The sequence below is a fragment of the Diaphorina citri genome, unplaced genomic scaffold (assembly GCF_000475195.1).
Source record: "Diaphorina citri unplaced genomic scaffold, Diaci psyllid genome assembly version 1.1 scaffold1101, whole genome shotgun sequence".
In the NCBI taxonomy this organism is placed as follows: Eukaryota; Metazoa; Arthropoda; class Insecta; order Hemiptera; family Psyllidae; genus Diaphorina; species Diaphorina citri.
The window spans coordinates 170587-182053 of record NW_007378530.1 but is presented as its reverse complement, the minus strand read 5'-3'; the positions used below and the strand labels follow the sequence as shown (position 1 = coordinate 182053).

The following is an 11467-nucleotide window of genomic DNA, read 5'->3' as shown; positions in this document are numbered from 1 at the left end:
TTGCATCTCCAAAACAACTCAGATGGAACTAAATTTCGGGAGCAAAGAAAAACTTTCGTCAAGAGGTCTCGAGAGCTTTCTTGAAAAGGAAAGGAAATCTCGAAAAAGGAAAAGAAATGCTTCAACTCGTGAAGAAAGCTAATTAAATAAGAAAGACGACGAGTATTGACGACTTGATAAAGAAAGAAACTGTGGAATAAGATGTGAACCATGTCACTTGGGGAGAAGTTGTAGCATTTGACGAGGACAACGGTGAAAACACTAAGGTCGAGTTTTAGCGTAGATTGTCTCAGGATTGAGTTTAATCCGAGGTTGACCTGGCTATTGAGTGTAGGGAAATCCTCGTTTCATCTCAATCCCGAGTTAGTAAACCCTAGCTTAACCATATTTCAGAGCCATACTCTGTGAACACCATATCACGGGGCGGGGGTTACAAAGGTTTAAATATTAAAACATAAACACAAAAGTGTCAAAAGTAGATAGTAGTAGAGCAAGAGATGTGGCTCATTTGATGACATTCCCTGATACACTGATCAATACTCTTGAAATCAATGAAGATTAGCTTATCGCCAAAATTGTATTCGTGAACCCTATAATGGAATTTATAAACTCGTCTTTACTATCAGTTCTCTTCTTCTTTCTGCTTCCAGAATTCATCTAGAGAGGACACCTAGTAGAGCAAGAGATGTGGCTCATTCGATGACATTCCGTGATACACTGATCAATACTCTTGAAATCAATGAAGATTAGCTTATCGCCAAAATTGTATTCATGAACCCTATAATGGAATTTATAAACTCGTCTTTACTATCAGTTCTCTTCTTCTTTCTGCTTCCAGAATTCATCTAGAGAGGACACCTATGTACGTATTCTAAAACAAGTTGTTCTTACCATACGTACTAAAGTATCATGACTTACAATCTGAACACAGAATTTGGCAAAAATAAATAAAAAAAGACAATATTACAGGGTTCAGGAGGTAGGAGGAATATCTTTATCATATTCTGCCATGATTACGTTTACATTGCTTGTTGTTTATTGGTTTTAGTTAAAAAGACGGCATTGTCACTTGTTTGAACTTCTCTTTTGAAGCCATTATTGATGAGTTTGATGAAAAATACTGCTCGAATCCGCTCAATATTCAACTAATGTGAAAAGAACCCGTCTTGATAGATCTGGTTAATAGGTACCCTGTATATTCAGGTCAAAAGCACTGTTTTGGTTTTTTCGAAAACAAGGCAAATGTGTTAACATGCTTGGTTTTGTTCCGAGAAATCACGTTTGTTAAAGAAAAATATTCGGGCTCGAATTGAATTCTTGGAAATTTGATTCCAAGCGCCGAACAGCCCAAATTTTTTCTCGCGCGACATTTAGGACATATTATATGAATTTGAAATAAATTCTACAGACTAAAAAACGTAAAGTCAAAAGCACAAGTCAGATCCGAAGTTTCTGAACCACCGTGTGCCCTGTTGCCAATTCATGTCGGAACTTCTTGTATGGTTGTCATGTAGGTTGTGTATACGGTTTCATTTTTGTTGTTTACATTATCATCCATTTCTTCGTTTTTATCTTTCGAGTTTCTGCTTCATCTGGATTTTCTTCATTCGCGTATCTGCCTCCGCTTGTGAGGTTTATATGCCGGTTTGTATGCCGATGTTGCTTTTGTTCGGAGGGAAATTAAGTTTGGTTTTAATTACTGTTTGTAATTTTTGATAATGATCTTCACCAGTGGAGTTAATTTTATTTATTCAACCATAACTTCGCGAGATTAATCTATGTAGATCCTAATACGAGTATGTGTGGATGACTTTTCAATGCCAAGAAAAACAAATCGTGAAGTTGCCTTCAAATTATCTTCGTCCATCTAAAGATTCTAAAGGATATTGGGACTTATTTAAAGTTTCTAAACTTCTAAAGGATAGTGAGACCTATTAACAGAATTTATCAAAGGGACAAATCTGGTTGTCACAGTTTCAAACACCTACAAAGAACAAAAAAAAAAAAAACGTCATAAATGAAAAGATGAAATAAAACTAAAAAATAATAATACAAAATCTCCTTCATTAGAAAATCATTTAGATGTAAACATAAAGATAATGAACCTTTTTGAGGATAAAAATGTACATTATTAATTTTATTTTTTAACCTCTTTTGATTCTTTTGGCTCTACCTACTTTGAATATTATTGTAATGTGAATTTGAATCTGAGTTCAGTGTTTGTCAATAATGACAATCAAGAAAGCTTCTAAGTTTTCAAGAGTTTTTGAAGCTTATAAATTTCATTTTCAAAGTGGTTACCATTTTCATTGACATATACTCTATACCTTCGTCGGACTGACCCGATTATCCGTCTCAGAAGCATCGGATTATTTCTGATTTGATCTCATCCTTCCTTGATGCCAGCTCGGAGATCATTTATTGTGTAGATTTCAGTAGCGTAAACGTAGGATTTTAAAATTCCCCAAATGGAAAATTCCAGGGGGGTTTATTCCGGACTTTTTGGTGGGAATTAGGTAGGCCCGTAGCGTCCAAGCTATATATTTCGGAACTTTTAACATCTTGATGGATGTCTGCGTAACAGTTATTTCACTCTTTCTATCTATTTTCCCTCATCCATTCAGATATAATCCTGCTGTTGTGTGCTGGACAACCGTCCGCGTCCATTTGAAACCATAGTTGCACTCTTTGAATTTGAGGAACCGTTTCCAAGAATGCCTGTACGGTGTTTTCTAGCTGTAGGAATCTTTGGGCATTGAGAGTCCCTTCCAAGAATATTGGACCAATAGTTTCTAATAATCCAAGCCAAACATTCAAATGGAATTGGTATTGAAACCGAGATGGCGTTGCTGTAGGTGTATGGCTTGTTTTGCGCCCACGTAGATGAGTATTTCTTGAATTGAACATTTCTGTTCGACAAAAAGAAGCCTCATCTGCCCATATAATATTGCTGCTAAAGTCAAGGTTTTCTCAACACTTGAAATGTATATTTTATTTTACTTAATTACTCAATATGATGTACCTTTCAATGTAATGACTAATGACATATTTGTATCAAAGTTATTGTGAGTTAGCAAATGACGAAGACAACATACAGAGATGCAAATATGAGCATCTTATCGCTAATCTTACTGACAGTATAAGAACAAATGATCAAGATTTTATTGCAAAATTCCCAGTAACGAATTAGCAAATATGGTGCTGTATTTGACTACGCATCCAATACTTCTTGGAATGTTCAGTTGAAAAAGGTAAAGTATTCCTTGTAAAATCATATTAGAACCAAATAAAATTATTATTGAAAAAGGCAATATTAAAACAACTTTAATAAATATACAAATATTTTTCGATCTCAAGTTCCTAGAACAATTCTCCAAATGAAATTCGGGCCATCAGTGTTTTTATCTCGGCCATATAGTCGTGGTATTTATGTCTGTTTTTCTACTATGTGATTCTTTCGCCTTCCTATTCGTTGCAAGCATTTTTCAGAGTTTCAATCTTGTTAGTTTGACATTTACGATTCCCCAGAAGATGGAATATTTCAAAAGTTGAGTTCCATTTACAGAAATATCTAGACCTGGGAATTTGTTGATGATTGAATTTTTGGCTTGCCTGGCTGCAAGTATTTGTCCATTTTTCGAATTCAGGGCATATCATTTCTGTATTAATAAATGTGTCATGGTCATTTTTTAGGACCCATAGAAGGGGCTTAGAATACTATCCTGAATATTAGGCAATTTTTTACCTCATCTTTACTTGAGGAACTTTTTTTTACCTACTTTTTTTTTTTTACTTGAGGAACTGTTTAACGATTTGTTAGAAGACACACAATTCACACAATGTTCATTTTCTCCCTCGTTCCCACTCGACGACAATATTACAGGGTTCAGGAGGTAGGAGGAATATCTTTATCATATTCTGCCAGATTACGTTTACATTGCCTTGTTGTTTATTGGTTTTAGTTAAAAAGACGGCATTGTCACTTGTTTGAACTTCTCTTTTGAAGCCATTATTGATGAGTTTGATGAAAAATACTGCTCGAATCCGCTCAATATTCAACTAATGTGAAAAGATCTGGTTAATACCCTGTATATTCAGGCCAAAAGCACTATTTTGGTTTGTTCGAAAACAAGGCAAATGTGTTAACATGCTTGGTTTAGACGGCATTGTCACTTGTTTAAACTTCTCTTTTGAAGCCATTATTGATGAGTTTGATGAAAAATACCGCTCGAATCCGCTCAATATTCAACTAATTTGAAAAGAACCCGTCTTGATAGATCTGGTTAATACCCTGTATATTCAGGCCAAAAGCACTATTTTGGTTTGTTCGAAAACAAGGCAAATGTGTTAACATGCTTGGTTTACCCGTCTTGATAGATCTGGTTAATAGGTACCCTGTATATTCAGGTCAAAAGCACTGTTTTGGTTTTTTCGAAAACAAGGCAAATGTGTTAACATGCTTGGTTTTGTTCCGAGAAATCACGTTTGTTAAAGAAAAATATTCGGGCTCGAATTGAATTCTTGGAAATTTGATTCCAAGCGCCGAACAGCCCAAATTTTTTCTCGCGCGACATTTAGGATTTTATAGAACTGAACCAAGCAGAGGACTAGTATAAAAAATTAATTGCTGGAAATAATGATAATGACAATAACCACTGGTTGAAAACTAAAAATACAGTAGTCAAAAAATTTCATCAACAAACACTTCTGTGTTGAGTTTTTTTCTCAATGGGTTTTTGCTCGAAATGTTTAATGTCCCCATTGTTTTGCTGGTAGAGGAATTTAATTCAGTTCTAATTTTTTATTCGTTTCAAATATTTTTCGATCTCAAGTTCCTAGAACAATTCTCCAAATAAAATTCGGGCCATCAGTGGTTTTATCTCGGCCATATAGTCGTGGTATTTATGTCTGTTTTTCTACTATGTGATTCTTTCGCCTTCCTATTCGTTGCAAGCATTTTTCAGAGTTTCAATCTTGTTAGTTTGACATTTACGATTCCCCAGAAGATGGAATATTTCAAAAGTTGAGTTCCATTTTCAGAAATATCTAGACCTGGGAATTTGTTGATGATTGAATTTTTGGCTTGCCTGGCTGCAAGTACCTATTTGTCCATTTTTCGAATTCAGGGCATATCATTTCTATAATAATAAATGTGTCATGGTCATTTTTTAGGACCCATAGAAGGGGCTTAGAATACTATCCTCAATATTAGGCAATTTTTTACCTCATCTTTACTTGAACTTTTTTTTACCTACTTTTTTTTTACTTGAGGAACTGTTTAACGATTTGTTAGAAGACACACAATTCACACAATGTTCATTTTCTCCCTCGTTCCCACTCAACAAAGTGTGAAAACAATCCCGTTCTTGGGTATTGTACCATTTGTACCAAAGTGTAAAGATACTAGTCATTGAAACGATCAAAATTTGATTAGGACTTGGATCGATTTTCAGTATGCCCATTTTTGGGATGCTGAATATAGATGGAAAAAGATTTGAGGCTACTCACAATCTTCCATGTAGCATCAATGTCAATAGAGTAAAGACTAAAGAAATCACAGCATTAAAGAAAAATTAAAACAGTATAGGTAAATTTGATATTTAAGGACAGTCGCATGTAGAATCAATCAATGAATCAATATGATCAGTAAAGCTATTCCAATTTTACAGAAAAATCCAATTGAACAAAAGTTATATTCACGGTAGACACCTCGAAAGAAGACGCATTTACAGTAGACATCCGAAACATCTCATCCAAATCATATATGTACATCCAATTTAATGCTTCTGACTCCCGATTATCATCTCTAGAAACAAAAAACCTTCCATCCAGCATTTTACACCTTTCGTTTACTTTTACGACTTCTAAATATCGTTTTCCAAGCACCCGACCAAATCATATATGTACATCCAATTTAATGCTTCTGACTCCCGATTAGCATCTCTAGAAACAAAAAACCTTCCATCCAGCATTTTACACCTTTCGTTTACTTTTACGACTTCTAAATATCGTTTTCCAAGCACCCGAGATGTTTATCTCGGGGATATAAACTATGTCCTCTAGCCCCGTTTCATTAAGTTACTCGGTGTCGGCAGGATTTTGACCAGCCTTGGAGCCTGTCCTGAAATTTATCATCCTTAAGATCCTCAACATGGGTAATCAGGTGTCTGATAGGTGTAGTCTAGGTTGTTTTGTTCCGAGCGCCTCCAAGATACCTATGAGATGACCTCTAGGTTCTCAAGGGTCAAGTCTTGCGTCCTGATTGTTGATTGTTTTAATTTATTTTCGATTCCAAATTCTATATTTATATCTTTCAAGATTGGTAAACCGTTGACACAAGTTCGATAATACTCGAGCAAGAGTTCGTTGTGTAGAAAGAAAACTCAAAAGTTGAGGCTGATTTTTGCGATAGAGCGATAGGAATCCATCTTATTTGCAATTAATCCAAAAGGCATTACTTTTAATTTTCACATTAGCACTAACTCATGGTAGTTTTTCACCCAGATTCAATTTCGGAGTAACGAAAGGACTCAACCCCTAAATGGTGTGTTAGCAGCCTTTTTTTGTTTACCTAATTATATCGATATCTTTTATACATGCGACTGCCCTTAAATATCAAATTTACCCATACTGTTTTAATTTTTCTTTAATGCAGTGATTTCTTTAGTTTTTACTCTATTGACATTGATGCTACATGGAAGATTGTGAGTAGCCTCAAATCTTTTTCCATCTAAATATTCAGCATCCGATGTGCCTCTTGGGATATCCTTTATTTCATTTTTCAAATATTTTGGCTATAATTTTTGAGCCAGAGTTTAGGGTCAGATCAATACGTAGAGTGCCTTTACACCAGTAAAAAATGCAAAATCACTCGATAATTTTCTATGAATTTGCCAGAGTACTTGCAATTTTTTTATGAAATTTGCCAAACATGTTCAACATCTACTGAACATTTATTTTGCAAAATTTATTTTGGACTCGATCAGACTTTTAGGTCTCCTTACGTCCCTTAGTCTCATTGTTCGGCCCTTTGTCTCATCAAGCTGTATGGAAGATATTATTAATGGAAACAAGGTGTTGAGAATGTCCAAAAAATTGTCGACCCGACCCCCCTTCGTGTGAGACTAGTAGAGTGCCTTTACACCAGTAAAAAATGCAAAATCACTCGATAATTTTCTATGAATTTGCCAGAGTACTTGCAATTTTTTTTATGAAATTTGCCAAACATGTTCAACATCTACTGAACATTTATTTTGGACTCGATCAGACTTTTAGGTCTCCTTACGGCCCTTTGTCTCATTGTTCAGTTGACATAACCACTAATACAAATGCATCCTGTATCAAGCTGTATGGAAGATTATTAATGGAAGCAAGGTGTTGAGAATGTCCAAAAAATTGTCGACCCGACCCCCCTTCGTGTGAGACGAAACTACATATTTTCAATGGGACAATATCTTCGTATTCTAATTGGCGTCAATTTATGAAACAATGAGTTCAATGAAATCTTAAATCAACTCAATTGAAGACGTCTATTGATTGATTGTGTTGGCATAAATTGGACCAATTGGTGTCCTTCGTATTGTAAACAATGGAAACGCTATACACTCAGCAGTCAGCTTATGGAGGAATTCGCAACAACATTGTCCGTGGTAATAAATTCCTTGAAGATTTTGCGTTAAGACCCCTCAAAACTTTCAAAGTACCCCATAATAGTTATCTTGAGCTGACTTCTGTCTTAAAGTCGATACTGGACCATGTTCTCACACATAAAATTCAATCCAAGTAGGAACAACATACATACGTGAATATTGCTAGTGGAAGCTTCTAATCAGCATAAACACACACATGGCCACTAAATGTACTAACAGCAGTGAGAAAATGTTGTGAATATTGCTAGTGGAAGCTTCTAATCAGCATAAACACACACATGGCCACTAAATGTACTAACAGCAGTGAGAAAATGTTAAATCGGTTGACACGGCTGTAAATAAAATCATCAACTAACCAGTTTTTTTATACACTTCTTTATAAAATGTTCAACACTTCAAACCAGTATGTGTTAAAAGATTTTAGCCAGTTTATTATTTACCACCTAGATTGATTAACATTTATTCGGTTTTTATTATTGTTATCAATTTTTGAATTCTTTTCGTCCACCAGTTCGTTTGAATGTTCTTATCAAGATTTTGGGGACAATTTATTTGCCTTTCTGGTATGTGTTGATTCTTTGGAAGTTGGTAGGGCTTAATTTTATTCGTAACAAGAATGTGAGATTGGTACACATGTAAGTGCTTCTGTGTCCTCGAAATGTTCAAATAAGTTTGGAGGTTCTCTAAATTCTAGATGATTTGCATAAAGGCACTTTACTTCTTACAAGCAGATCTTCAAAGTATGATGGCTCATTAACTTTGTATGATGTTGCAAATAACTCTACATCGAATTGGTTTTTGGTCATAACATTTCCACTTACTATTCACGAATAACTGAACATACATAATAATTCAATAATTATTATAAATAAAAAAATGTTTTCTACATATTAACCATTCAATCCCCTGTCTACAATTAATTGGACTATTATTATGTTAAGGCGGTCTCTTCCTGATCCCTTGTGTGCCGCGTCCATTTTAATTTAGGACTATTGCACTGTACTATGCTTCCATTGGACTATGCTTCCAATTCAAAAAATCAATCAGGAAATCGATATACCGGAATGTTTGCTACTCATATGAAAATTGAGGAAACTTTGTGCAATCTGTTTCGGTGTTCCTGCTCCGGAAAAAAGCTGCTGATTAAAATTCAGTGTCCAAACAGTTGGCAGTGATGAATAATTGTGTTCGGAAATTTTGATGAGGATTTAGGTATACCTACGACCAAAATTCTTCGAGTACCTATCCCAAAGATCGATCTCAAAACCTAATCCACTACGGATCCTTGGTGGATCGTTACGAAATTTGAAAGGAATGTTGACTTTTCTGGCGATGTTTGGTGCATTCGTTAGAATAATTGTGGACATTCCATCTGTGATTGATGGCCGTAGTTTGATTCTATTGATATTTTTTTTAATTGTACACTCTTGATCATCTGAATACCGTTTGACAATACCGTTTGGATGTCTATCAAAAGCTCTTTTTATGTCGGGGCTTTGTCCGTGGTTCATTTTACTCCTTTCTTTTTCAAATATCGTTTAGTGTTAGTGGACTATTATGTTGATTTTTCTCATAAGATCTTCAATTCTTCAGCAACCTGAAATCCAGCAGATCGTCACTGACCTTACGCTTTCTAAAAACAGTTCGGTCTTTTTAATTGTACACTCTTGATCATCTGAATACCGTTTGACAAGGATGTCTATCAAAAGCTCTTTTTATGTCGGGGCTTTGTCCGTGGTTCATTTTACTCCTTTCTTTTTGAAATATCGTTTAGTGTTAGTGGACTAGGTATTATGTTCATTTTTCTCATAAGATCTTCAATTCTTCAGCAACCTGAAATCCAGCAGATCGTCACTGACCTTACGCTTTCTAAAAACAGTTCGGTCTTCAGTGTGAACCAATTTCCATTCATTCATACACACAAGTAACTATTTTATTGGTACTCGGTTCAATTTAATGTCGTACGAGAGTACCAATTATGTTGTAATCCTCATGAATTTTATTGAACCAATAAAACGGCCACTGTGATCAATGTCTTTTAGTATTGCATATTCTTTATCAGCAAGTGTTCCTTGCGCATTTACCGTTTCGGCCGTGGGATCTTTTTTCTCGAGAACAGAAAGTGTCAATATCAATATTATTTACATTTGGGAAAGTACTCCCATTGAACATATTTGAAATAATGTGAAAGAAAGTGAGCCTATCCGCACATACAAGTTCTCTCGTACTTCCATGATGGAATGTAAACGGGACCATAATTCCGAAAATTGAGATTTTTCCCACATGAGCTGACGAACTTCTAACCCAAATATTGTTCCGAAATGGACACGAGGGATTTATAAATGAGAATGATGAGCTCATGAGGAATACTATGAGAAACACTCTAAGCCGACTGAACAATAAATTTCAAACAATATTCCTCCATTTCCGAATAAAACACCTCATTAGTGGTTGAGAAATTATAAATTCGATTTCCAAAAATCATAACATGGTTCGGAAACACTAAAAACTCTTTCCAACCGACTAAACGAACTAAATACTATGTTCTCTAATAGAGTATCAGGTTGCAGTGACTTGTTGAGAAGTTGCAGCAACTTTGCGAGCAGACAACATAAATCTCTTCAAACTTATGACACCTCTTGGAACCCGAGTAGTGCTCACTGGATTCTTAGCTACGAACTTCATATATTTTGTTTGTTTTGAATATATCATCACTATCATCAGCATTATAAACAAGAGGATTATCATTCTAATTAATAAAGGCAATAAATAATCCGAAATTTACAAATCTATCGTTAATTCCATTGGAACAAGAACGTGTTTTGGATACGCTTTAAAGTTTATAGGTCTTGTTTTCTATCATCTCCTCCTCGGTTGATGCTATATATCTTTGGAAGTTGTTTCTGTATCTCTGTTGCGCCTGGTTTGATTTTTCTCGTTATCAGACTCATCTTTGAAACTCACCAAAATAGGTTGATGCTATATCTTTGGAAGTTGTTTCTGTATCTCTGTTGCGCCTGGTTTGATTTTTCTCGTTATCAGACTCATCTTTGAGACTCACCAAAATATTTAAATTGCTTCTGTTCTCACGTTTGGAATAATTTGTGTCCGGTGATTGTACATTTTTGTTTTCGTGTTGAGGAGAGACACTATGATCTTTGTACATAGTTCTGACTGTACTATGGTTGTAATTATTTATAGATTGCGGTCTAAATCAGTAGTTACTGTCGTGGTGTGTTTTGATTTTAACATGAACTTTTGTAGGATTTTCATAGTCAGGATTTAAATATAATTATATTATGGGCTGTTAATTTCTGGAATACCGCTTAGAACCTACATTATTATTTTTTTTTTTTACCTCTTTCCTTACAGATTCGAGTAATATTATGTCATTTGAAATTTTGAAAGAGTTTCTATTTTCTAGATAGATATGCATGCATTTTTTGATTTCTTAATACATAAACAAATCAAATTTGACATTTTGACATCGTGTACCTAATACTAGCGGGATACCCGCGAGCTTTGCATCGCTCAGTTTTCGGGCAAAAATTTCGAATTTCTTGAATAACTCGCGAACGGCTGGCTTTAGGAAATTTTAACGCCTATAACCACCGCCATAAAAATATGAACCTGCGTACAAAATTTCTACGACTTACCGCTTAGACGGCAACCTCTTACAGACAAACAAAAAGAAAACCTCTATTATTAATAAGATATCCAAAGTACGTTACCGAAATACCGAAACATTCCCACAAGGATATGAGATCGATTCTCGAATTCCGACGAATTACATTTTATTGCCCAGTAATGAGATCAAT

The 11467-nt window shown here is 35.1% G+C and overlaps 1 protein-coding gene across 1 annotated transcript in view; it reads left to right on the top strand.

Annotated features, from left to right (window-relative positions):
• The first annotated feature begins 848 nt into the window (after positions 1–848).
• LOC103514218 (optomotor-blind protein) overlaps positions 849–11467 on the top strand; it is a 46421-nt gene continuing 35802 nt past the window's right edge. Inside the window, exon 1 of the mRNA XM_026827246.1 lies at positions 849–862. The gene's annotated coding sequence lies outside the window, so the exon portion shown is untranslated. The remainder of the gene's footprint in view (positions 863–11467) is intronic.